The 27968-nt window shown below is 37.2% G+C and overlaps 1 long non-coding RNA gene across 3 annotated transcripts in view; it reads right to left on the bottom strand.

Moving 5' to 3' along the window:
- The window catches only part of LOC116184058 (uncharacterized), a 232749-nt gene extending 225199 nt beyond the window's left edge, over nucleotides 1–7550 (bottom strand). For all 3 annotated transcript variants that reach the window (XR_014957823.1, XR_014957825.1, XR_014957824.1), the window contains exon 1: nucleotides 351–7550. This is a non-coding gene — a long non-coding RNA (uncharacterized LOC116184058). The remainder of the gene's footprint in view (nucleotides 1–350) is intronic.
- Nucleotides 7551–27968: the final 20418 nt, after the last annotated feature.

The following is a 27968-nucleotide window of genomic DNA, read 5'->3' as shown; positions in this document are numbered from 1 at the left end:
CACTTTTACATTTACCTGAATTCTTCTGCTTAAAATATGCAATCTATTTCAAAAGGCTGCAAATTCCTCTCTAATTTCTTTTGGTTTCTTCATCCAAATATATAACATGTTTTAACCAGGCCTTTCTAGCTAAGAAATGACATTTCTACCAGTTTGTCTCTTTAAAAGTACTGCGTTCTGAAAACTGCAGATCACTCTGCCATAGCTTCCACAGAAATTTTCAAGACAAGCAAAAGTCTAACTCATCACCAAATAAACACCATTGTATCAAACACTCCTCTCTAAATCTCTCACACAAAGTGAATTATTCCTATATCAGCCACACATATTTATGAACTCCGTGCACATACCTTTTCTGTCAGGAAGGACTGGATGCTTTCCACAGACAGGTGGAAGGACAGAAGCACAAAGAGGTGCCCAGGGCTGACACAGCCCCTTATAAATCCTGTCCCCAGGTGCTTTGGGGCTGGGCACCAGTTGCACCCACTCAGCCTAACGAGGTTCTGTAGCAGGTGTGGGACAGATGGGAAAGGGAAAAGGGGAATTTGAAGGTTGATGCTTTTGTTTTAGTATTAGGATTGTGTGAGGTTGCACCTGGGTCACTGTGGTTTCACCTGAAGCCTCTCTGCTGTGCCCTCCCACCCAGCAGGGTCCCACCAGCCAGACTGGCCCTGCAGGTGAAGCCCAGGGCAGAGTCCCAGAGCTCCTGCAACCACTCAGCCAAAAAGGGACCTGGAGCCAAATCCTGCACACGTGCTGGGACAACTTCCAAAATACTAATTAATCATTAATGCTTTCACAACACTGAACTTGTTCCTACCAGTGTATCAGCCACGATGCCTCATGAACAAGTATTAAAATTGCTGGAGAGCACTGTCAAGTTGTAATTTTAATTTAATGTAGCACTTTCCAAAGCAGAAATCTTAAGCCTGACAAACTCACCCCTCAAGTGAAAACTTTCCAATGAACACCTGTTACCATATCCAAGTGATGATTTGGGTTTTTTTAATGTGGTCACCAAAATGCAAAATAAACAAATGTGCCCTCCTGCTATGGATCTATAGCAAAGAAAGTCAAAGCTTTCAAAAAACAGCTGCAAGAATATTGAACATTAGCCAATACCACATTTTCTGTAATTTAGTTCTCAAAAACACTTGAGTTAAAAACTAAAACGTATTCGTTTAAACAGTAATTTCATGAACTTGCAACTTTTTGCCCATAAAAATAAGTGATATTTGACAAATTTTCAAGACACGAAAAACCATTTTTATTAAATTGGACAGGTTAGCAAGTTTAAATTAAGGGTGATGTATATATTGCTCTAATAATAGTTGCATGTCTACAGCACAAGACTCTATCCTTTTAGAAGAAAACATTGCTCCACAGAGTATATCACACAGGGTATAAAATTTAAATCAGCTTTAAATAGGAATTTTGCCTCAAGATCTACTTCACTCCAGCTTCTGGTAGATGTTTTTTATGAAGAATATGTTTTTTATTCTGTGTAACAATTAACTTGCCTTCCTTTTCCTTCCTGGAAGAAGGAGTTGGTCAATTGTGGTAAGATTTCTGGTGTGGGCACCTTCTCATGAAATGGCTTTACCTTGCCAATTAAAGTTGTGGAGCTCTGATTTGGAGAGAGCACTGGATACATAACAGAAATTAATACTGGCACATCCATATACAGCATACCCATGAACACAGGGAAGTAAAAAACAGGCAGCAAAACCCTCTGCATCCTTTTCAACCATGAAATATCAGCATTAGCCATCTCCTGCTGGATGCCATTAACATGTGCAAGGAGAAGTTGTGGCCAGAAGGAGAAAAGAACCAAGCCCAGGCATGAGCAGCCCAGTTCCATGGCAAGTACAGAACCAACCATGGTTAGTCCAAACTTCCAGCCCAAGCACCTGAGGAGCTGAACGAAGTCAGAACAAAGGGAATGAAGTCACTACAGGGAATTTCCATCAGGTCAGCTGACAGTCAACCAGCTGGAGAGGATAATTATACATTCAGCATGATGCAAGACCATATTCTTGCAGCTCTTTTAATTATCCTATAAAAAGAATGATGAGAGAATGGAGAGATAAATACCAATTCTCCTTCTTGTTCAAAATACTCACTTTTTCTTCTCAGTATTACCTTTCCTATAGCACATCACTCTAGCACTTCAATTAAGAAAAATTAAATTTCATTGTAAACAAAATTGTAAGGAATTCACATCCAGCAAAGGAATCAGTGAACTGCCCAAAATATTTAAAGCTTCAAATTTTCATAACTGCCCATCTCTTCAGGATTTTACTTCAGTGGAACCTGCAGATGCTCAGAACCTTAAAACAAACAAGCTCTTTTCTCCATGTTGTATTGGAATTAGAGATGGAGTCTGGATTACACAGTGCCTGACTTAGACTCTAAATCAAGAGAAATAAAAAGTTACTTAAAAGTAATCACTCACAGATTTCTAAATTTAGAATAGCCATGATCCCTACTGGCTGAATAAAACAGTTCACAAATGTTACTTCAGTCCATAGATTCTGAAAGATGGCATCTGCTGGTCTTCAACAGAGAAGCATTCTGTGGTTTAAAAGGCCAATATATAGAGTGCACTAATAACACTGACAGAAACTAATCTATAACAGCAGGTCTAGGTTTTAAAAGTTATCATGGAACTAAGAAGATTAGGAATTTTTCTTCAAAATAAAAATTAATTCCTGGGGGTGGAGAGGGGACAGATATATTAGCATTTATGTAAAATTAGTAGACAAATATTAAATATGCTCACTAGCACAACATTTCTGAATTATGTATTTCCAAAGTTCTTCTGTGAGCTGAACTTTCCTATTATCTTTTTCGTCCTGACTTGAATAGCAAAGATTTAAAGAACTGGAAAAAAGTAGATTAAGAAAAATAAAATGCATGCTGGAGTCACAATATTCTTTAACCTTCAATCAGAGACCTTGCAAGAAAACTGGGCATGTGAAGATCAGCATGTGAAAGATAGCATCCATTAAGGTTTATGCTGCAATGGCTTTAGGGTTCATGAATAACAACAAAATGAGCTCAGTCAGGAAAAGTGGTTGAATAAAACTGAGACTAAATACAGTATCCACACTAGGCCCATGAAATCCACCTTCCTGTGAACTTAGTTAATGCTGTTTTCCTATTAGAAAAGTAAGGAATTTGTTCAATTTGAAAGCAGATAAATGAGGAAAATTTGCACTTTCCAGATTATTATAGTCAGGTAACAAGTCTGTCCTTATTGGGAAATGTATTTCAGGCATGGAATGGATGAAATGAAATTAAGTGGTACCTTCAGTGAATTCTAGTTCAGTACACACACAAGTATCTGTAGACGCAACAAAGGAGTAGGAAGGGAAAAACCTGGAAATTTTTACAGCTTATATAAATGAGTATTTCTTTTACATTCAGTAGATGAACCCCAACATTCAATGAGTGTAAACAGAATAAATGTTCTCCAAAGAGCTGGTAATACAAAATGGTAGGTAATAAATTAGTTGTATAATCCTCCCTGCCTCCCTGCTCAATTGTCAGCTTTAGGAATTCTCTGGGATCAACTAAAGGTGTTTGCTGAGCACTTCTGCATGCCCAGGAAAAGTCTACAGTGGCCCCAAACATCAACTCATGGCACTTTGTCCATGATTCCTTGGTAGATGTAGGTGACTGATTTAAAAACAGAGCTCTGAGGAAAGTATCTGAATGAAAAATAACCTTGAACTACATCAGGCAACTGCCAAGTGTCTTTGTAAAAGAAAAAGATATGCTTTTCTGATAATGTCAGAATATAATCTCCCTTTTTAAGACTGCAGAAAAGGACTCCTGTTTGCTAGGATGACTAAACAAATAATGAATTATTTTCCAGTGTTTTCATAAATTTTGTTTGAAAATACACATTAGACATTGAAGCTCCAGCAGTTATAAACATGAAGACAAGAATCTTGCAATAGCCTTGTGACTAAAACTCTCCCTGAATGAATAATCTGTATCTTTACAATGCTGACCAAGGAGACCTCAAATGCAACACCTGGAACTGTAGAAAACCTTTAATAACTGTATTATCTTTGTAGGTAAAAGGAAACATTTTGTATAGCTCACATGAAAGGGGTTGATTCCATTCAAAGTTTGTATGTGAAACAAATAAGTCACCATAGAGAATCACAATGCAGTAAATAAACTTCACTTTGAATCTTTAAGTTTTCTTTTTTAACAGTTCGATTTTTTCAATCTGATTTGAATTTTTGTGTGTCAATGTGGAAATGCAGAGCTGTCACCTAAAAGAACTGTAGAGAAACTGTTTAAAACAAATTGGCCTAAGTACTGAATCACGGAGACACTGAATTGTTTGGATTGTGAACCTTAATTTGTACTGCATCACACATAAACAATGCCAAATGTGAACAAGTCAACACAAGTCACACTCAATTTCTGAAAATCTTGAATTCTAGTGTGAATTCTGTGAGCATTATTTAAGAGAACATATCCATATTTCATGAGGAATTCTTTTTGATTTATCCCTGAAAAAAAACTTCTCTTGAAAAAAATTAAGAGAGGCTTTAAGACACTTCTCCTAAACTGTTACCTGAAAAATCAGTGCTACTACACATGAATAAACACTATTTTTTAAAAATCATACTAAATGAGCTGTATTTCATCTTTATAAATGTGCCTTACTAAGTTCCACCACTGGGACAGTAGAAAAAAATAATAGTGATACATCTCCATCTAATTGTTTATGTCTTTCTCGGTGTTATTATAGGACTAACATATTCTCCCTCTCAACTTTTTTTCTTTTTAATTGTGGTAGCACCACTGGGAGCAGGTGCCATGAAGTGGGGGCACATACCAAGCCTGACCTCCCTATGAACAGCTCTAAATTCCCTGATCTCGTTATGAATATTTTTTCTTCAAATGCAAAGCTGCAAAATGCATGAAGGCTAAAGTAATTCAATTAAGTATCTATTCTGAGCTGGAAAAGACCATTTTGTTAGAAGCAGTGGAGCACTAGTTTAACCCTGGTGCTCAGAATTCCCAAGCAAGTCAGCACATTAAGCCAGCTCTTCAACTTAAGAACAATTACTGTCATTTATCAGCCTGAATAGCAATAATGCACAAATCGACAGCTTTCAAGAGGCAAAGACCGAGCTAGGTGTAATGATATGCAAAGCTACAGCACTCTGCATTTTGAACTGTCTTCAGCCCATCAATACATCTCCAAGTACCTACAATTTATCAATACAAATGTGGTACCCAATGAAGGCAGGACCAAAAAGATAAATATGAACAGGGTGGAATAAAAGGTTCAAGAATGTTTGAATTTTATAATGATGAAGTGCAGATCACATTCTTACAGCATTTTACATGCAGTGACCTGATCACATCACATTTCCCTCAGTAAGAGAAAACTAGGATAAGAGATAATCTTTCCTTCAGGTAGTTGAAAGCAGCTGCTTTGCTATTTTGCCTTTTTATGATGTTGTTGATGTCTCCTTTCTTTTCTATTCTTTCTTTTTTTCCCCTGCCATTTCTATTTCAAATGTGCATCTATGCAGTACTTACACAGACATGGTTACTTCTATTGAAATATATAATTAACATATCATTATTTTATCTCAACAAAGCATAGCATATACAGAAAGCATCATTTGTGTCTCATTACCTTATAAACTGATTTTAGTAGCAATTGAAGGACTAAAGGAATGGTTGAAATTATCTAATAGCATAGATAGCCAATAGCATTCAGCTCATGAAAGTCTCAAGCCTATAGAACTGATTTTCTCTGTACCTGGTCTAATTGTGTGGGGGTTTTGTTGTTGACCTTTTTGGCTTTTTTAGCATTACAGCTTCTTTGTGAACAGAATCTTTCAACAACCAGAACTATTGCAGTGCTTGGGTATTTAGATTCCCTTGCTCATACAGGCAGGTGTGGACATTTGGATTAGCAGCTCACATATGCAGGGAACAATAGGACTTCTAGGTTTTACCATGACAAAAAAAAAAAAACTAGGATTATTTCAACTGCAAGTCTGCAGTTCTACCTGAAACATCTTGTTTTATAATATCTTTTTCATTTTCTAATCCTTAATTTCTATTATTATACCATGCAAACTGTTATATGTGGTCCTATCTTAATTCAAGATTTCAAGGAGTTCCCTTGAATTAAACATCTACTTCGAAATGTATTTTGCACAGGGGCTATCACCATGCAAGACATTTTTTTTTTTTACACTATTTTCATCTTCCAAAGCTTAATAATTTTAAAGAAAGTACTAAGATGCCCAGATGGATGAAGTGAGCAATGAGCAGAACCAAAAGAGGGTTTGCTAAAGAGAGAAGAGACTTTTAGGTGAAGAGCAGAGAGCAGGAGCTCTGGAGTTCATTCTGAGTTCTGCTACAAACTTCTCATAGATGAACACATCCCTAAAACCTGTGCTTCCTCAGTTTCCCCACAGACAGCTCTTTTCTAGCCACAGGGTAAAGCTTCTTCAGGGGACAGGTGACAGTTACTGATCCATGGAAAACACAACACCCTGACCTATGGAATATCTGTGTGGTGTTCCTGAGCAGAGTACTGGAACAGCATTGTCTTCAGCCTTCAGCAGAGAGAATTAGCTATACCATATGAGGATATATAGATCAAAGTTGAGAGGACTTAACAGGAGCCTTCAGATTATTTAAAATACAATTTTAAAAATAAATACAATGTCCTCATGGTTTAAGGTCTTTGTAGAATTCATTAATCATCTTCTGACATTTGGAGGGAAGGTGGATGTTCAAATGCTTTGATTTTTTTTTTTCAAAATTTTTTTTTTGTGTCTGGCAGCTTTTTTCACAAACTTCTGCACATTTCATGTTCCTGAGCATATCTGTCTTTCAGGCAGCAGCTGCTGAAGTGTGCAGAGATGCAGAGACCCAACATCTCAAAGTGTGAGGGGAACTGAACCTAAGGGATCCTCCCCTGTGACCTTCGTTCTGCTGATTACAGCTGTTCACTGGTTTGGTAGACTTACCAGTTAATGATATGAGTATTCTTTCAGAAGTAATTACTGTCAAGGTTACTGAAGAAATAATACGCAGGACCTTCCCATTTCAGGGCAAAACACAGAGAAAGCTACCACTGATTAAGACAGCTGAGTTCTGAGAACTTAAGAACTGCTGTGTTTGCTCCAGTATTCTGCTTTCAGCTCAGTTAGCAATGCATATGGAAGAATCCACCATAATGGAAACATAATAGCATTATTTTCCAAGAAGGTGAATGGGAAACTAAGCAGAACACAATGAATGCTTATTTTGATTTATATCTCTCTTACTTGTTACTGTGTTGGCAACACTTACGATTTTTCACAAGTCTCCTATTACTTGGTATTTCTTCTCATCTAACCACTCCTGTAGCTGTATTATTATATTTTAAAAATCTCATTTTCTCTTTCTAAATTATGTTTCTAACATCCAGTAATTACAAGAACACACTGCATGTTCCAAGCCAAAAGTTTCAGAATACAAAGGGAAACAAAAAGAAAAAAAAAATGCTTTTTTTTTTTTTTTTAAATGCTTTGAACCAATATAATTGGGTTTTTTATCAAAAATGCAGTGGTCATTTTTCTGGAATATTCCTGTAAGTAATGGCTCTAAAGCTACAATCCCAACAGAACTTTCATCCCTTCTCTTTCTAACATGTTTCTGTCCAACCTCTCTACTGTTATCAAGCTCTATTACTCCTGTCTAATAGCAGCATCAGAAGTGCAAATTCGTTATAAAAATCCAAGGCACAAACCATTACATTGATTAAAAAAAAAAATAAATTATTCAGAAGAAGAGGAGAATACTCTCAAATAAAAGTGTAACCTGAACAACCTAAATGACATGTTATTGTGTCAAGTCCCTTTGCTCATTTCTTTTGTCTAAACTGACTGAGAGTTTGATCTTGCTTTCTCTAAATTCAAAACAAAACTTCCATTTTTTCTTTGAGAAAGCGTAGAAATATCTTCTGAAACACAATGATATCTTCTGCTGAAAAAAAAATCAGATTTATCACTTCCTTGGCTCATGTAATAAGCAGAAACAAAATGGTAAGAAAAAAATTAAATAGAGTTTCAACAACCAATTAACTTATAAACTGTGGTGTACAAACAATAAAATGGGAGTCAAACCCTCTCAAACTGAATAAAACCTTCTTGACTATTGTTACTCTTTGAACTATCCATGCAGTAATTTAGAAGACAGTGCAAACTCACAGACTGAAAAGAATAGAGGGCAAATCAGGGCTAATTCAGGGATTCAGATCCAATGTTGATATATTTGCACATGCTACAACCCAAATAGGAGGGTTTTCTTCAATGTCATCTTATTATTCTGCAAGGGAGGAAAACAGACAGTTCAATCACAAAATCATAATGCTTAAGCAGCATGAAATCATAAAGCTAGCAACAAAACAGGTGAAGCATGCTACATTTATGATTCATATGCTTCCTTTCACCCTAGCACAGCTTTGGTTTGCTCACAGCCCTAAATGGCCAGTCCCTGCTGCTCTCCCCAGCACAAGAGGAGTGAGCAGTATTGTCCTTTTGGGGGTACTTACTGTGCTGCACTCCATCAGACAAAAATAATGCACATGAATACTTTAACTGTTTAGCCAACTGTACATATAGGTTACAAGACACTCAAAATAGGATTATTGTTTAGACACCTATATAAAACTGAATGCATACAAATAATATTTACTGTCATATTTTAGATCCATTGAAAATGGTATACAGCTAGAATGCATTGAGTGGGTTTACTTTGCTACAGACATCCAAATTCCCTTAAAAATGGATGTGAACCAATATGAAAAATTATTTGCAAAATTATATCTATAAAAGAAAGTCTAAAAGAAAGTCTGAAGAAAGTCTGTCTTTGCCTATTTAGCGTTTTCATAGTTTCTTCAAATATTTTGTGATGTTGAGATCAACAGTGTTGATATTCTCAAGCACATGAAGCAAGTACAGCTTGAAAGAGGTGTCTCCTTGAGATGTGTGTAAAAATCCAGAGTAGAAACAATTTAGAGAAAACTCTCTACTTTATCTCATGCCTCCACAAGGTGATATAGGCATTTCCAGTGAACATATTAAAATTAGAACGTGACAAAATAAACTGGGACATTTCCTCTCTGTGATAAGGCTGGACTGAACACAGAGATGAGGAGGAAATGGAAAGGACAGGTCAGATCATCTCAGGTGGGCTGGAGACTTCTTCAGCCTCTGCAGCAGTTGAGTGAGGAATTGACCTGCAGATGTGGGGTAATTTTATTACCCCACATCTTCCTGATACAAGCCAATCCCTAGCAAAAGGATTACAATTTCTGGAGTGACTAAATAATCTAAAAGAAGTGAACTAGGCTCCCAACTGCCTTTTTATAAATTTTAGCCATGTCTCATACACTGGCATTTGTTCATTACAAGGTAAATACACCTGCTATACTGCCATCTGTTGTCAATCAATAATCCACAGCACCAACAAAATTTCTACATTGTTTTCAAGATAACATCATTGCTCTCAAAAATTATTTGAACCAGCTTGTCGTATATAATGTGAATGTAATAAAGATGTCTTTTTCAAGATGTACTTACAATATTCTTTAGCATATGAAACTTGTTGCAGTCAAAAAGAAAAGTTAATGATACAGGAACTAATGGAGTATTCATTTGCTACTGGCATCTGCGTATCATTTTCTGAATGCTAATTCTGAGACATCCTTTAGTATTTTCTACCTCAATCAAAAATTCTTCCATTTCTCATTTTAGCCAGAAGACAGCATCACTGTTTCCTTATGAAGATCCTCCCCACACACACTATCCTGCCATGTTCCTAGAGCTATGGTAGCTTTCAACCACCTAAATGTTAATAACCACAATAGAAATTGCAAGTTATTCAAAATTTTGAGGCCCTGATTCCACACAGGATCTTACCATTGTCTTAGGTGAAACTCCAGTAGTTTATGATAAATTTTTCTAGAATATATCACGAGTGATATATATGCTTCTGTCATCCTAATTAGTATCTTTGCAGCCACAACCTTCAGCTCAGTGAAATTTCCACAAAAGTAGAGGCAGCCTTCACAAACTGAGATTACTGTTCCCTCTTCCCGAGAGGCGATTTCACCTCTGCTCATCAGGGAACTGCAGCTCTGGAATAAGAGCTTGCTACTAAAGCTAGATCTAGTGCAAATTAATATCCAAGAGTACAGCACACAAGGAGCAGTGGTAAGAAAAGCAGATAACTCATGGTCACATGTTCTTCACAGGCAGGTGTCCCCAGGAAATGAGCAGGTTCCTGTCACACAGCTTGAAAATGCAACTTGAGATCAACATGAGCTATAATTAATTCATCAATTAACAACATACCACTGAACTTACTGCAATGGCTGCACAGGAGTAAAATCCTGGCTCACAAACTACAGATATCACAAAAAGACAAGCAGAAGGCAAACGAAATGCAGATTACAAGTAGCTGAACTCCTGGAGTTCTGCGAGTACTCGCCACAGTGACCAAAACCTTCTGTTTTAAAAGGCTTAACATGAAAATCAATTTGTCAACCATCCCACTAAATCTGACTTTCACAACACTGTAAGGAGATTACAGGTGTTTAAAATTCATTTTAGTTACATATTTAATTTGCAATCACAAGCAAGTGTTTCAGCAGTCATACATTATGTGACTACACCTGTAGTGACATAACAAAAACTGCTGATTTGGGGCCCTGTCTGGCACTGACAAAAGAGAGAATCTAAAAAATCAGGGTTACCCTTAACAGCTGGATTAGCTGCAAAGGTGTATTCTAGGGTTTTTTTCTTGCTTTAAAGCAAAGAAAGCAAAAGCCCACCCAGAATTCAAACAAATGTGTCAGTGAACACTCAAGAATTCATCAACGCAGATACCCAAGTTGTCTGTAAGAGGAAAATATTTTGCAGGTACCCTGTGAATTAGTCTGATCCCTGGTAAATTACAAAAGGTTTATTTTCCAAGGGGAAAATTACTGTATTTCATTTCCACAAAATCTTAATTGAGACAGGTTTGCAGAGCATTTTTGCATACGACAGAAATTTCTACAACTGAATACATTCTGCTCTTTCATTTTTTTTCTTAAAAAAACAGTACAAACTTACATACACAACAAAATGTCTTTTCTCAATGATCAGACATTTCTTTATAAAGTTTTAACTGCTACCTAACAGGTACAAGTTTCATGCACAAAACATCAATAATTTAGCTTCTGAAACTTTGTGTTACTTCCCATGAAAGACATCCACACACATTTAGAGTTCAAAAGGTTTAAAATGTTTCTGCAGCATTACCAAGGGTCATGAAGGTAACAGCAGACATGGTAGGGAGACTGCACTGCTATTAATTATTACTTATAGTACATAGTATTTAATTAATTGAGCAATAAAAGGTATTGCTATGATTTATCAGAGTACTAAAATCTCATTCACTGGATTCTTTTTCTTTTTTTTTTCTTTTTTTTTTTTTTTTTTTTGCTACTGAACTACTGAATTTAGTATTATAAAGCAAGGATTTCGCCTTTTCAGTTTAATTAGGTGATCCAGTTTTGGAGCAAGTTAAATGGAATTCTTCTGAATATTAGTAAGAAGAAAATAGAAGTTGTGTTATCATTAGAAAAACAAAAATCTAGGGTATATTTTTTAAAATATATCCTTCATCTTAAATATATGTAACTGCAGAAGTGCACAAAAAAAAAAATGTTTAGGAAGTCCAGCATTTGGGAAACTCAAAAAAAAAAAAAAGGAAAAATGACAAAAAAATGTGAAATCCAACTGTAACAAAAGGAAAACAACAGATAACCAGATAGGGTTTTATCATCATTATTTTTCATCGTTTATGAAGAAGTATTAACTGACAACACTATTGCATTTCAGTGTCAAAAATCAAGTTTATTGCTGCTTCATCACCAGTCTTTTAGAGATTTTATTCAGAAATAAGCCATCTCTATTAAAAAGGGAAAATGTAACTAATATCCAGTAAACTTTTAGATAGAAATATTCTCAATATTTTTCTACAAAAAAATTCTTGAATTATTTTCAATTTCCCATCATTAATACTGGTTTTGGGACTACTTCTTTTGTGCTAAAACTGCAGAAGCAGCCAGTATGGTACCAAGATGCAAAGACCTGAATTACTGAGCTCAGCACTCTTGCCTGCATGTATAAAGCTCACAAATACATTATGTGTAAGAAAAACAATGTATTATTTCATAACATTCTTAATTGCATCTCTCCCTGCAGGACTCCATCCAAACACGGCATGTTGTATCTCTATAAAAAATATTTTGTAGAAGGACTTTGGAAAAGCAGAGAGCTAGTAAACAGATAACCATTGCACATATAGTTACAATGCATTATGTATTTAATAACCTAAATTTTTCAGTTGACAGTGCAGATTTTTAGTGAACCTGAATGGACAGAAACTCCACATGCTTATATGGAGTGCTATCTTTACCTGCTCTTATAAAGATAATTTATTAGCCCAAATGGCAGATACTATTTCCATGCTCACAAATACTGCCTAAGTATTTCTTCACTTGAAGGCATATTTAGAGTTCATTTCTTTCCAGATTTGAATTTATATAAACGTTGGAGAAGAGGAAAGTTTTCTGAACTACATTTCTAGGGGAAGTGGGTGAGTTTATTCTCCAAAAGCACATTATCAGCCTGGAGGAGAGAAACAAAAGAATATGGTATGTGAATGGCTTCCCAAGACTGCTGTGGGACAGCATCTCTCATTCTAATAGTTTGCTGACAGTCTTTGCTATTTAGGTCTATGCTATTTAGAACATTTATGCATGTGAAGAAAGAGAAAAAAAAAATCTGAATTTTCCAGGTAAAGTAGATTCTTGGGACTTATGTGCAAAATCAGAGTGAGAAATTTTTCTATCCCCTAATATCTTCCAGAAAAACTGTGAAGCTTTCCTTAATTTCCATGACAGCAGTTGGGAAATAGCCCTTGTTCAATACTACAGGGGGATCCCCTCTGTTTTCCTGTCATTGCTTTCTCCATTACTAGAACCAGGCAAGGGCAATCCCAACAGCACATCTGCTGTGAATCTCTGACTGTTGTGAAGAGTTCCTTCAAATGCCACATTATAAAATCCTGTTTAAGTTGGTTTCCCTTTGAAAACTCCAGCTTGGGCAGAATAGAAAGCAAAATAGGTGGTGAAGAGGAGACCAGAGAGGTGATGCTGATGTCTGGATTTGTATTTGTCCTCCCAAGGTTCCTGCTCAGTGGAAGCTTTTCCATGGTACTGTCTAATTATTCATCTGCTGTCTTTAATACAAGATATTATTGCAGCATGTCATATGGAAAGAGAGACTGGAAAAGCATCTGATGTTGTCTGAGTTACTGCAGGAAAAGTCCTCACTCTCACAGTGCTGATCTAGAGCAAGGAATGTCAGTCTGGTGAAGAATCCCAAAAAGAAGTCACTGCATCCTTGTAGGCAGAGCCCAAGCTCGCTCATGCCAGCAGCAGTCCTGCAGCAATAAAGCCATTAAGAGCTGTCAGGATAAAGCTGCTCAGTGCTCCATGCCAGGCTGGCACTGCCAGGGCTCCGGCCACGCTGCCCCAGCCCAGGGCACAGCTGTGGGAACACATCTGGGAAAGGGAAAACTGCCTGGCAGTGAGGGGAGGGGGCAGGAAAGGCAGGATGGAGGGAAGAGTGAAAACCAGAGCAGCCCTGAGAGCACCGAGCCCGGAGGAGCCCCTGGCTGGGGCTGGGGTGGGCACAGGAGTTTGGGAGGAGTGAAGCTGAGCCTAGGAAGGAGAGGAGGGATGCAGAGGCAGGTGTTATTTTTATTTTGTCTGTGTTTCTCACCATTCAAATCTGTTTCATTTGGCAATAAATTAAATTAATTTTCCCCAAGTCAGGCCTGATCTGCCCAGGACAGTGACAGGTCTCCCAGTCCTTGCCATGACCCCCAAGGCTGGCAGCAGGACAAAGTCAGCCCTGCACATCCCCAGGCTGATGAACAACACCCCTGACTGCCAGCTGAGGGGAGAACACAACAAAAAAGGGGGGAAGGGTAAAGCTGGTAAATATAAAGAAGAGGGAATACTAGATTTATTTGAAATCTTATCCCTACCTGGGCTATTCTTGACTCTAAGTTCTGCAGTCAGTCCCTGGTATATTTGGATATTTTGATCACACATCCATACTGCCAATATTTATTTCAGTGACACATTTGGGCCTCTGTACTCACTTAGTTCTATTCTCAGCACACGACCAGAACCCTAAATATAGTCCCAGTCTGTCTGTGGGTATCATGCTGTGCAGCTACAACAAGCATGCTTTACTGCAGTAACCCTTTCTTCTACCCTTGAATTGACTAAGCACTTGGAAGGATCTATATCTAAAAATGTTCAATTTCTTTTATTGTGTCAAATCCTGTATATACCTATTTGTAGGGAAAGATGTGAAACTGTATAAACTGGCTATAAATAAAGAAACATGCTTTTTAATAAACCTTGTATTAATCTGACAGGGTTTCTATAAAAGCAACCAAAAAAAGAAGCTAATAAAATACTTCAAAACCATATTTTCAGGAGATATATGCTGAATAACCTTATGACACCTCCTGTCTGCTACACAATTACCATTCCCACTAAATGTTTTCAGAATCGCACAGCTAGATACAAACTCTGTAAATGCTATCTTTAATGCCAGGCCCACCATCCAGCCCAACATATGGAGAAATGATGGGGTTTTTTCTAGTTTTTACCCTTCCCCATTGAGTTCACACTTTTACATCTCCTTTCCTTAGGTAACCATAAAATTCTACCAAGAATGTAGTTAGGGTTTTGTCCATTAGCCATGACACTCGTGGCTACTGAGGAGCACCAGGCTCACCCTTACACCCTCGGTCTGTGTAGCAGTTGTGATATTGATCTAACAAAACACAGCTCTCAGTGGTTACCAGAACTGAGCAAAACACGTGCATTCTGGAATTATTAGTACTATCACAGAGAAATTAATTTCCTTTTGATGTTCTTCTATCGGGAGCTCTACTTTGATTCATTGATGTCACAGAACAAATTAGTGCAGTACATAGCCAACAGTCTGATATTAAAATCGGACATTATTCTGCTGCTGATACCAAACAATAAAGTAGCAGATGGCTTTTTTTTTTTTTTTTTTTCAGAAATGGCTTTTATGTCAGAGTAAAGGGCTACACAAACCAAAATTATTTCTTTTTCTGGAAATTGTTCTTGTTGGTTTCATACCTGAGTCAAAATCTTCACTGTCTGAAAGGACTACATTGTATGATCAAAGGTCAAACCTTCAATGGCATAGAGAAGACAAGAGGGTTCATAAGCTTCTGTGTTTTTGCTCTTTAGCTTCAAAGTGCAACAAACCACAGTATCTGGTGAAGAAACAAACACTGACCAAATTGTGTTTAATTTTGGACAAAATATTTGCCAAACATTTGATTTTAATAACATTGTCTTTTATACACCAGAATTACTTATGCCACGTGCTAAACTTGCCTGAAAGAAATTATTCCTTCATAATTAATTGAAAGCAAAGGTATTTACTCTGGTATCAATCTTGGATTTGTAAGTGCAAGCACAACTACTCCAATGTTCTTCCTTTCTGCACTCAACCTGAACTTGCTTCTCCAGTGGATTAAAGACAAATGTTAGGAGTTATTTGTTTCAGATGTAAATGTGAATTCAGGTAAATGTGGCTCAGGGTATTTCTTCAAGCACATCTTCCCACGATACTCCCAATGTTATAAGGACATCTGCACCTCTTTATTCAGCACAGCTGCTCTTCAGAACAGAAGGCTTTGAACACCCAGGCTTGGGGACAAGTCCCTGTGCTGAGGAACAGCCCAGCCAAGGCTGACACTTTTCCTCCTGCTGCCTGCCAGAACGCACAGGCACTGCAAGGAGTCATTGCCTATGGCTACCTTTAAATGAATTAATGAAACCAAGCACAAAAGTTTGTCTCACGTTTTGTTCAGCCCTGAAAATGACAGGTAACAATGCAGGGTTTGTGCAGCTATTCCTGCTCACCAGCAGAAGGAAAGAGCATCAGATGCAGCAGAATCCTGGAATTTCAACTGCACAGACAGGATCAGAATATGTACCAAATTCACTGTATGTCAAGTGGTTACTTCAATAGCTTTGTACAGTACAGTTTCCAGGAGCTTAGAATGAACAAAATAGAGCCACTTACTTTGACCTCAGCCCATAAGTCTGGCAAAGAAAGAGCAGGGAAACATACTTACATACTTAGTAAAACCAGAAGACTCAAAATACAGACTCTAAATAAATCTATAGAATCTCTAAAATAGGAATAATTCTTCAAAACTTTCATTTAAACACACCTCAATGAGGAACATGTGTGCTGCTAAGTGGATTAGCAGCAATACAAGTCCTATGGAACAAAACAGGCCTTCTAACAACTTGCAATTTGCATTTCCCCATGGAAGACTGGTGATTAGTTTTACATTAATTGCAGCATCCTCTTAATACTGTCCCAGCCAGGTTTCACTGGCAACCAGAATCACTTTTTTCATTACCAATTCTTATTAGCTGTTATATGTATCTAATGCTAGCATATGAGTTGAGTTTTTCCATTATTCTCATTAATATGGGATCTTTTGAAGTTTGGACTACTCATTAAAGTGATTGAGGGTGGGGGCTGGAGTGGATTAGCCATTGTTTATATTATCTGTTGTAGAGAAAATATCTGTGCTTGGGTTTTGAAAGTCATGTAAACTCTGGGCCATGATGTCAGATTTTAATACTCCCACTTGTTAAAAGGTAGACACTTAATTTCATTTAGAAGAGCAAATAAATTACAAGTTAATAACACTGACCCAGGTATTTTTAGAAAGTTCTGTACAGCCAAGGATTTTCTTTCCTAAGCAAAATGTTTAACAAGTTCATAACACTTTTCTTATATATATCTCCAATTTTAACAAAATTCTTTGAAAAAATAAGTATCCAGACAGGCACAAACACAGGATAAGTGTTCAACTTATTTTTTCTAGGATACTGTGCCTCTTTCTCTTCCACACCACAAAATACCTCAAAAGCTGTAATCCCCATCATTAACCATTATAATGTTTAGAGCATATCCTGTTCTAAATGTGCAATATAGTGAGAGCTTCTAATAAAGTTAAATTAACAAAATATCCAGCTTTCAAGGATATCAAGTTAAATCAAGGACAGTAAGATGGTGGGCAGGGAAGATGCATTTTGTACTCACTGCAACACCTGGCTTTGCCAGCAACAGACCAAGTCCTGTGTTTAATGCAGAACACAATGTGGTTTGCTTAGCTTGGAAACTGTGAAAAAGAGCAGAAGCTTTCAAAACACAGAGAAGTAGAACTTAGTGCTCTTTCCCCATAAAGCTGCAGAATGCAGGTCCCTCTCAGCTGTTAAGATTGAAGAATGACTTGGAGTAGAACAATAATGTCAGAAGAACAGTGAAGTGCACACTAGACAGCCATAAGAACTTCATTTGACTTGTATTGGCAATTGATTTAAATGGAATTGCAACCACCCATCAAGGTCAAGAGTGCTTTCTTGACATTAGGGACCTCTGTGTCAACTGTAAATGTACAGTGGTCATCTATTTTTTACAAACATGTTCAAATCATTATAGATCACGTTTTAGAATGATTGTTTTAATGTTCTAGGTAATGGGATTTTGCTGAATGGTAGTATTGCTTGCTGAACAGCTTACAATTTATTCTTTGCTATACAAATTACTCCACAAAATAATAAAATACCCTTTATCAGATACTGCACAGCTTAACCAAAGAGATGGATCACACCAGGTACCTTCCACTTTAGTTTAACAGTGGTACTGTTAAGACAACAATGTCGTGATCTCAGGACAATAAGGTCTTGCTTAACAATTGTGCAGAGTATTAGGCAAATGTTACACTAACATTTGAATAAAACCTAAAATACTGGTTCCAGGTCAAAATCTCTGGAATATCCCACCACATCTATAGTAGATTGTTCTCCAACTGAAGTTGAGGGCAACCTGTTTATGTGAATTTTGTATACTTATAAAGAAGCCCCACTGTGACAAGTATTACATTTCTCCAACAAAATGTGTTTATGTTGCTCTAAAGACACATGAAAAGTACATCTCCCTTTTGGAATACTGACAACCAAGGTTCCTGACCAACAGAGATAAGGGGTACCCTCTAAATATCTTTTCTATATAGTTCTGTGAAATCACTAATTTAGTTTCCAAGTTAACTATGTTCAGCTCATACACATTTACAGCCTTACTTTTATTTATGAGGTAAATATATTTTGATGATAAAGAGCCATAAGGTTAAAATCAGAAAGACAGAAGAAATAGGTTCAGGGTGAAATACATTCCTCCCAGGAGTACTGCTATCTGCCTTTTTGGTACTCGCTGTGTTCACATCTTTGGAAATTTTGAAAAACCACAATCCCAAAATGGTTTGGGCTGGAAGGGACCTTAAAGCCCATCCCACCCCTGCCTTGGGCAGGGACAACTTCCACTGTCCCAGGCTGCTCCAAGCCCCATCCAAATGTGCCTTGGGCACTGCCAGGGATCCAGGGGCAGCCACAGCTGCTCTGGGCACCTGGGCCAGGGCTGCCCACCCTGCCAGGGAACAATTCCTCATTCCCAACATCCCACCCAGCCCTGCCCCTGGCAGTTTAAAACCATTCCCTCTTGTGCTATCACTTCATGCCCTCATAAAAAGTCTCTCTCCATCTTTTTCAGGCACTGGAATCACAGAAGTTAGTTCAAGAAACAGTGAAGTGTGACAAAGAGAAGATGACAGCACAGACCAGAGGTGAAAGACCAGATTTGTGTCTTAGAGAAGTAACAGTATTTGTATTGGCTCCAGCAACCCCTGGCACAGCCCAAACAGCATTTGTGTTTTGTAATCTCTGTTGCCTTGTGGTTTGTGATTCTCTGTTTTTTAAACTTAATAACACCTTATTGTGGAACTGGAATTCAACTTACACTTTTGTTTACATACTTCTATACTTGTTTATATTTAATAGTTCTATTTCCTTAGTTGAAAAAGTTGTCAACAAACAAAAGAAGTGGACAAAATTAATACTAGGTTAAACAGGCCTAAATGTCAAATCTTAAAACTTAAAGACTGAATAAATTCAAAATTCAATTAATAAGTTAATCTTATTTTTCATTTAATTACACAGAATTATTTTATCTTATTTTATCTTATTAGCTACACAAGCTATCTTTAAGCAGTTATTTGTACTCCTTTAGCATCTGTTACATAAAGAGACTCCTTCACACCAGATTTTAACTGATGTAAACACACCACTATCATTATTTTTCTGCATTTGTTAGGGAAATGTTGTTAGAGTGTTGCTGCTTCCCCATCATTCCACTAGATAACAGAAATCTAATTTGGATTTTAGTCTAGGCCTGGGCTGGTCTTGCAAAGCAGCAGCTCCTGAGCAGCAATGCCCTCACAGAGCCATAGCACAGGCAGCATCCCAACACCCCAACACCCCAACACCCCAACACCCCAACATCCCAACACCCCAACACCCCAACATCCCAAAACTCCAACATCCCAACACCCCAACACCCCAACATCCCAACACTCCAACATCCCAACACCCCAACACCCCAACACCTCAACACCCCAACATCCCAACATCCCAGCATCCCAACACTCCAACACCCCAACATCCTAACACCCCAACATCCCACCACCCCAACATGCCAACACTCCAACACTCCAACACTCCAACATCCCAACACTCCATCATCACAACATCCCAACACCCCAACATCCCAACACCCCAACATCCCAACACCCCAACACCCCAACACCCCAACATCCCAACACCCCAACATCCCAACACCCCAACACCCTAACATCCCAACACTCCAACACTCCAACATCTCCAACATCCCAACACTCCATCATCACAACACCCAAACACTCCAACATCCCAACACTCCAACATCCCAACACTCCATCATCACAACACCCCAACACCCCAACATCCCAACACCCCAACACTTCAAAATCCCAACATCCCAACACTCCAACACTCCAAAATCCCAACATCCCAACACTCCAACACTCCAACATCCCAACACCCCAACACTCCAACATCCCAACACCCCAACACCCCAACATCCCAACACCCCAACATCCCAACACCCCAACACCCTAACATCCCAACACTCCAACACTCCAACATCCCAACACTCCAACATCCCAACACTCCATCATCACAACACCCAAACACTCCAACATCCCAACACTCCAACATCCCAACACTCCATCATCACAACACCCCAACACCCCAACATCCCAACACCCCAACACTTCAAAATCCCAACATCCCAACACTCCAACACTCCAAAATCCCAACATCCCAACACTCCAACACTCCAAAATCCCAACATCCCAACACTCCAACACTCCAACATCCCAACACCCCAACACTCCAACATCCCAACACCCCAACACTCCAACATCCCAACACCCCAGCTGTCTTCCCAGCCCAAAGCTGCCTTACAAGTTTGTCAATTCCTTTTCTTCCAGTGCCTCCTATTTGACTAATTACCTAATCATAATTTGGTAACCTAACAGTAATTGACAGCATAGAAATGCAAAACAACCCTGGCTTGAAAGCTGCCATAAGCAGAGTTATGTCACCCAGCATCCTGGCTTTCACACAACTATTTCATTACCTGTAAGCTTCTCAGTAATGAATATGCTATTAAAAGGGTTTTTTAATTTTCATGTTTCTCATGTTGTAATTCTCCAATAAATTTCCCTGACTTCCAACATAAATAAGTTTCATTATTCCTCATTATTAAAAGAAACAAACACATTCTCCTTCACTGAAAGGGTGTCATATAATTAGATGACCTTCTTACATAAAATCATGAATGAAAAAAGACCTGACAAGTTACATAAAAATATTTAATCAGACATTAGGACATTAAATATAGTTAGTCAAAACACAAGACATTATTGTACTAACAAATGCTTTCAGAAACAGTCTTTTACAATACAAGAGATCAAAACAGACTTTAGTTTTACTACATCATTAGACACGTCCCAGATTTTCAACAATTTATCACCAATTTCTTCATTTGGTTGCTTTAAACATGCTTTTTAAACATACTTGATAACTAGTAAAAATTGTATACAATGCAAATGACATTTCAGATAAGTTTTATTGACTTAATGCTCTGGTAATAAAATTATAACAATCAGTATTATTTTGATTTATTGCAAATTTTACTTTCACCTTTAATGGACTTGGTGCACAGCAGAATTGAATGTAATGCTGCTGCCACCTCAAGGTCACTACAGAAAACTCTGACGGTTCATTCCAGTCTCCTCCTATCTAATAAAGATTAGGAAGATTGAAAAACTAAGAATGAACATACTCCTTTGTTTTCATAAAGTTATTTGATGCTCACTATGTGCGGATTCCATGTGCATATTTGCAATGAAAAACTGATTTTCTGCCTCTGTGTACATGGAAGTACAGACACAGACACACAGGCAGACACAGGACCTGCAGACCTGCAGGCAAGCACAGTGCTGAGGGTTAGAGGGAAAAAACAAACTTGGGATGCCAAGGAATGTTCACGAAGTGAGCCAAACTGTGCAGTCCTGATTTTACACCTGAATGAGAATCTGAACTTAGTAAAATTGCAACAGAATTTCAGTCCATTACCTTCTCAGGGTTTATGTTTGTTTGTTTGTTGCTTTTTTAAGTTTTCAGATAAAAACCACAATAGTATGAACAATTCCAGCTTGTCACATTTATGTCAATCTCTTAACAGAGATTTTGAGGGGATAGATACACAGTAAGTTCTGTAGCCCACATAGAAAACTTGTGCAAATTTTCCTATTTAAGATTCTGTAGAGAAAATGAATATTTCAAAAAAACAATGTCTTTACTGTAAAATATCTACAGTACTCTGTGTTTCTATGGATGCTCAGAAATAATATAAGTTTGTACTCCTAAAAGTTCTATAGGAGCATAGTAAGAGCCTCAGAACATCATCCACATGACAAATATGTGGTCAGTTCAATAAATTTCATAAAATTTATTGTAGTTAGGGTAATGTGACTCTTACCCTGAAGTTATCTGAAAAATGTCACACTCAAAAAACACAATCTACTGCTTAAAATCCACATCAAGCAGCTCTGTGCTTGATTTAAAAACTCTATCTAATCCCATTTGGCAAAACACAGATTGAATTTCAAGTATAAAAGTCTGCAGGAGACCAGCCTACGGAATTTAAGGAAAGTTGCCAGAACCACTCACTGAAGGGCAGAGGACTGGTCCATGATTCCCTTTAATGACATGAGAAGTATCCAAAGGCACTTCTTATTTCTTGATTTAAGCTATCCAATTTCCATGCTGAGCAGAAAGTTTTAATACTTTTATTCTGGCCAGCATTGGTAATTAATTATGAAATTGTCATGGATATACCACAGTTTCACACTTGAGTGGATTTCCAAATTTTTGGGGCTATTTTGTCTTTTGGACGCTAGCGTGTAGTACATACTCTAGAGGTTCTTGCTTGGACCAGAAATTAGGGTATTTTAGTCCACACAGAGCAGTTTAACAAGGAGGGAAAAGTAATGCCTTTTAACTACAACTGTAAAAAAAAAAAAAATCACCAATTGACTCAATTATAGGACTATTAGCTATATTAGAACTCCAGGGAGTCCAATTCTTTTTAGGGGATCTCCTTTTACAGGTGAAATATTAATTTATGTAATGCATGATCTGATTCCAGGCTTACTGCAGCTTATCATTCACATCTGAATTCTCCTGGATGTGTAAATACACACTGAGGACAGCCACTGGGGCATTTCTGAATGGTAAATGTAACAACTGGGATCAGTATGTACCTGCTCTAATGCAACACTTCACATACAGATAATTTCTCTTAAGAATGCAAAAGGCACTTCTGTATTTTCTCTGACTATAATAAGACAAAACGAGTGGTACTTTGCTGTCATTGCTGTTAGAGTCTTTTGTGCATATGACTCCCCCTGCTACAACTGACAGTAATAAATCCCATTCTGCACTCCCTGGGTTGGACTACAGACCTAAAGCACTGTTTGGAGTAAGAGCTGGCAAAAAATATCAGTATCTATGCAAAGTGATAAAAAAGGAAAAAATACTGGATATTACAATATAGTACACCATGTGGCAAGTCTCTGCGGACTGCCTTGATATTTTCTCTATAGATAAATAATTTTTGTCCCTATTCTAAGTGGAGTTCCCCATGGCCAATTCAGCAGTAAAATCCCCCACAAAATCTATGATTTTACTAATTTAAAACAGATCTGTTCTCAGTACATGCACACAGACCACACTTTATATTAACCCGGGTGTAAGGGAACTGCCTGTTCTGAAGGCTGTGAGAAGCCCTGAGAGGTGAAGATAATGGCAAAACATCACTTAAGAATCTGCAAGTTTATCATTTCCCCTTCCAAAAAAAAAGGAAAAAGGTGGCAGTAAGGTCCTTGCTCCCTCACACTCAGCTACAGCCCAGGTTTATCCTGCTTTGCACTCACTGCAGACCTTCCAACAAGAGACAAATGTGCCACAGCAGTACTTTGACCAAGTCCATAAAAATCACCTCCCAACACAGTCAGAGCAGTTAGGGGCGTGATTCTGGGTGACATTTTAATGTAAGACTTAACATAGAATGCAGTTCTAGTTATGTTTTGCCAACATCACTGGCAGAAATAAGCTTTCACTTCCTTCATGGATGAAACTAACAGATACAGCAACTGTGAAAAGCCCTACTGTACCAGTGTAACTTCTATATAAATTATAAGTTATATAAGTTGCTGTTGGTATAGCTGTATTTAAAAAAAAAAACAAAAACAAAACAAAAACAAACAAACAAACAAACAAAAACCTTAGTTATTGCAGACAAAATTTTAGCACTTTGCCTTGAGCCAATGTGAAGCTTTCCACGATGTCTCACTCTTTTCAGTTCACCTGGTTGCCTCTTCAGCTCAAGACCAATAAGAAGTGAGTATGTTGAAGATAATAACAATATTCCATAGAATAGCATGAGGGGAATTTTGGGAAAAAATTATATTCTCTTATTCCTGATAAAAAGTTGTAAATATAAGTGAAGAAGCAGATGAGAAAGAAATATAGAAATTTTTTTCTGTAAAAAGCAATTCCAAATAAGTGACTTATGGTCGAATAACTAAGATTCAAGGGAATGAGAGTAAGTTTGCAAATAATAGGACAGATGCTGTTAAATCATCTCTAAATTGCAATTACGTATTTTACATATACACTTACTTGCACACATAAAATTAGATTTACGTAGAGCTTAGAGGTAGCCCTGAATCACAGGGTTTAAATCTGTAGTCAATCCTATGTTTGCACTCCCATAAAGCTGGGGGAAGCAGGGGATTTTTTTGTCTCATTTCCTGTACAAAATCAAGTAGATGTGATTCTAGGAGACAGAATAAGTCATGTAGGAAAGCAGAAGCAAAGTGTTTTCCCTTTAATTCACAGAAAAGTATACCTAAAGTACAGAGTGAAAAAACCTCATCATTTGATAACCTGTCATGGAAAAATACAAGGTCTAAAGTAATAAGAGATTCACTGATTTGCAGTGGTAGCAGTACTAAAATAATTAAAAGACAGATCAAGGGGAAACAAAAGACAAAATGATAAGAAGTTAAAAATATCATGGTTATTCTCCAAATATATGACATATATCAGATTCACAGCTTTTTAGCAAATACTAATAATTTAGATTTAGTAAACATATTAGTAACCATCTTCTCAAACCCAGGAGATACGTATCTAAATTAAATTAATATAAATCAGCCCCTAGATGTCATTGTTGCAGCTGAAATATCACTTAATACAGAACTTTCCTAATTCTCTAGCAGAAAAGGCTGTGTAAAGCAAAATAAAACATCTAAGTAATATAAATTCTGCTCAGCTTTAATGCCTCACTGCCAAAGCACAAGGAGCTCTGAGGCTGTAACAAAAAGATAACTAAGTCCAACTACACAAAAGGGTTGTGTGTGAGGTTTGGGTTCTGGCAGCAGAGAAGCACAACCACCCCAAAGGGAATTGCACCCCAAACCTTCTGCACAAAACATCCCACACCCGTCCCAAGGGAAGGTCCTTCCTAATTCCTATCAACGCTGGCCTCATTACTAAAAATGTTATTTCATATAACAATCTAAATCTATTGAATAATATTGAAATGTTATTTCAATATTTACATCTCTGTTTCTATCTGGAACAATTGTACATGTTCTCTCATTATATACAAAAACTTGAGTTTAAAATACTCATTTTAATTATTGCAAAGTTTTGTTATCTACCATCTATTGTAGCAATGAGTTCCAGAGGTTGATTACACTTATAGAAGAAGAAAATGTAATCTAAAACTTCCTGTACCTGTTTTGAAAGTTATTAAACTTCATTGAATAACTAATTAATCTAATGGTAGGAGAAGTGTATTTAAAGTGCAATTTATTTCCTTTATACTATTTATTATCCATATATACCTACCATGTTCTATTGTATTGTCTAAATGCAGAGACACGGTGTTTATTCTTCCATGCATAATTTCTCAGTACTCCTAACAATTCTCAATCCACCTGCAGGATTTTCTCTCAGAATACAATGTAGTCCTATTTCATAAACAAATAACACAATATCATTTCTCCTATTCCATTTTCTTACCATGCTTCTCTCACTCTCTGCATTTTCCTAGATCATGCATCACATTTGCAAACTTCTGTATTTAGAGAGTCAAAATGTCCCCTAAGGCTCCATTTCACAGTAAGGGTTCCCACGATGCTAGTCTGATAAATCAAAGTACTTGTGCAATACTTGTAGTCCTATGTGAAAATGTGCATATTCTTCCAAATTTTCTGAGGAACCAAACATATCATTTTTCATGTGATATTGAGCTGGATTTTATGCACTCTGAACTTTTTTTTTTTTTTAACCCAGAAACAATACAGCTATGAGCAGGTACAGAAAATATGAAACACATTCTGTCTGCCAAAAAGAATTTAAAAAACCAAATCCAGGCTTCTGTGATGTAGTTAGTCTATACAGATAGCAGAAAATTCCCTACTTGCCAATCGTATTGTAATGCAATGGCAAATTCCATCTTTTTATAGTGGATCTACCTCACAATAAAGGTCAACTCCAGCCTACCAAGAACTGAAACTTAGGTGAAATATTAAATTAAAATTCTCCTTCTTCTCGTGCCACTCCAAGTGCTCACACAGCACTCATGGCACTGTTCACCCAGGAAGGGATGCACCAGCCAAAGCTTCTCTTCCCACCAGGGCTCCATGCAAGGTTCACTTCTCTTGTACACAGAGCTACAAACCAGTTTATTTAATGCCCACTCAGTACAGTCAGGGACTCCAGTTATATAATACATTATAATAATGTGAAAATTATAAAGCTTTTGGAGTGGTTTGGGAACTGCCAGGCAGGAAAATGTAGAAAACTTATGTGCTAAATTGGATTTTTTTATTGACAATTATATAACTCATTGCTGGTACAAATCATTAATGAAAACAAGCCTAATTGTTCATTTGATGACTGAAAAGAGTTTCAAGACTGAGGCCACAAAGAATAAACAGGACCTTATAGGAAAGCTACTACCTGTAGATTTCTGTTATTTTAAAAGTGTACACAAAAACCTGTGCACACTTTCCATGTTTTCACTTCAAGATTGCATCTTTGCTGATGCAGCTCGAAATTCACCTGGTGTTTCTAGACTATGTGTTACTCTTTTAAATTAAGCTTATAATGTTTACCATAAAACTCATGCCACCGACATTCTGTACATATTTACAGTACTTAGGAAGCAATTTGGTATAAACTTTTACAAAAACATCAACATTCTGAACATATTATCCCCAAATCAAGAGCTTCATCTCTACTGCTCAGGGAGAGGTGCCTCATCCAGATTTCATTTGGCTTCATGTCTCCTTCAACTTCAAAGCAATGAAAATGAAAAATAGGAAAAGAGCTTTGTGAATTACGAAGCCTTTCAAATTAATGTAAAAGCACAAAATCTAAATCTGTCTTTTTGTACAATCATACCTGCACAGAGAATGAAATCTTTAACTTAGTCCAGGTTTAATTACAACAAAGAAGAATAACAGAGTGTATGGAGATGATTACTCATTATCAACCCAGTATTTTTAATTCAGATCTATCAGATCCTAGCATATTTTGATTGGAAAAATCTACAAGAGTGATTCAATTCAGGTAACTGATTAATTAACCTGCGACATATACACACATGGAAACAAAGCTTTTAAAGGAACAGGGTACATGAAAAAGAATCATTTTCTATGAAAAGGCTCTACTTAATATGGGAGAAAAAACTGAAACAAGTTGCCATTATTATTACTACTACCTTTGACACTGTGAATACTATACAGCTTGAAGTTTTACTCTTATTTTTTTAATTAAATGCATTTAATAGGTGTTAAGAAGATAGGTTGTATCCTTGCATTTTCCTGACAGCAATTTATTTTTTTAAAAATTCTTATCAAAGGCTTACCAAATTTTTTTACCAAGTCAGAGATTGTAAGATACGACTTGAATTGTCTTAAAACTTTATATAATTAAAAAGAGCTTCATAATTCAAGGAGTCAAAGAGAAAAAGTAAAATTAGACATAGCTATCGAAAGCATGGTCAAATCCATCTCTTGAATGATACCAGATTTGACAGTATTTTTGAAAGGTCATATGTGGCAAGCACATGTCTCTCCCTCTCAGGATTTTCACAGAGGTGCACAGAGAGAAACGAAAGAGAAAACAATTTCTATTTCTGCTCCTTGTTTTTCCTCTGTTGACTGTGTTTGGAGAATTGTTTACCTGTAGTGAGTGCTTGATTGGATTC

This window comes from Lonchura striata, chromosome 11 (assembly GCF_050655825.1).
Source record: "Lonchura striata isolate lonStrDom1 chromosome 11, ASM5065582v1, whole genome shotgun sequence".
NCBI classification, from domain to species: domain Eukaryota; kingdom Metazoa; phylum Chordata; class Aves; order Passeriformes; family Estrildidae; genus Lonchura; species Lonchura striata.
This window is presented reverse-complemented; position numbering and strand designations above follow the sequence as displayed.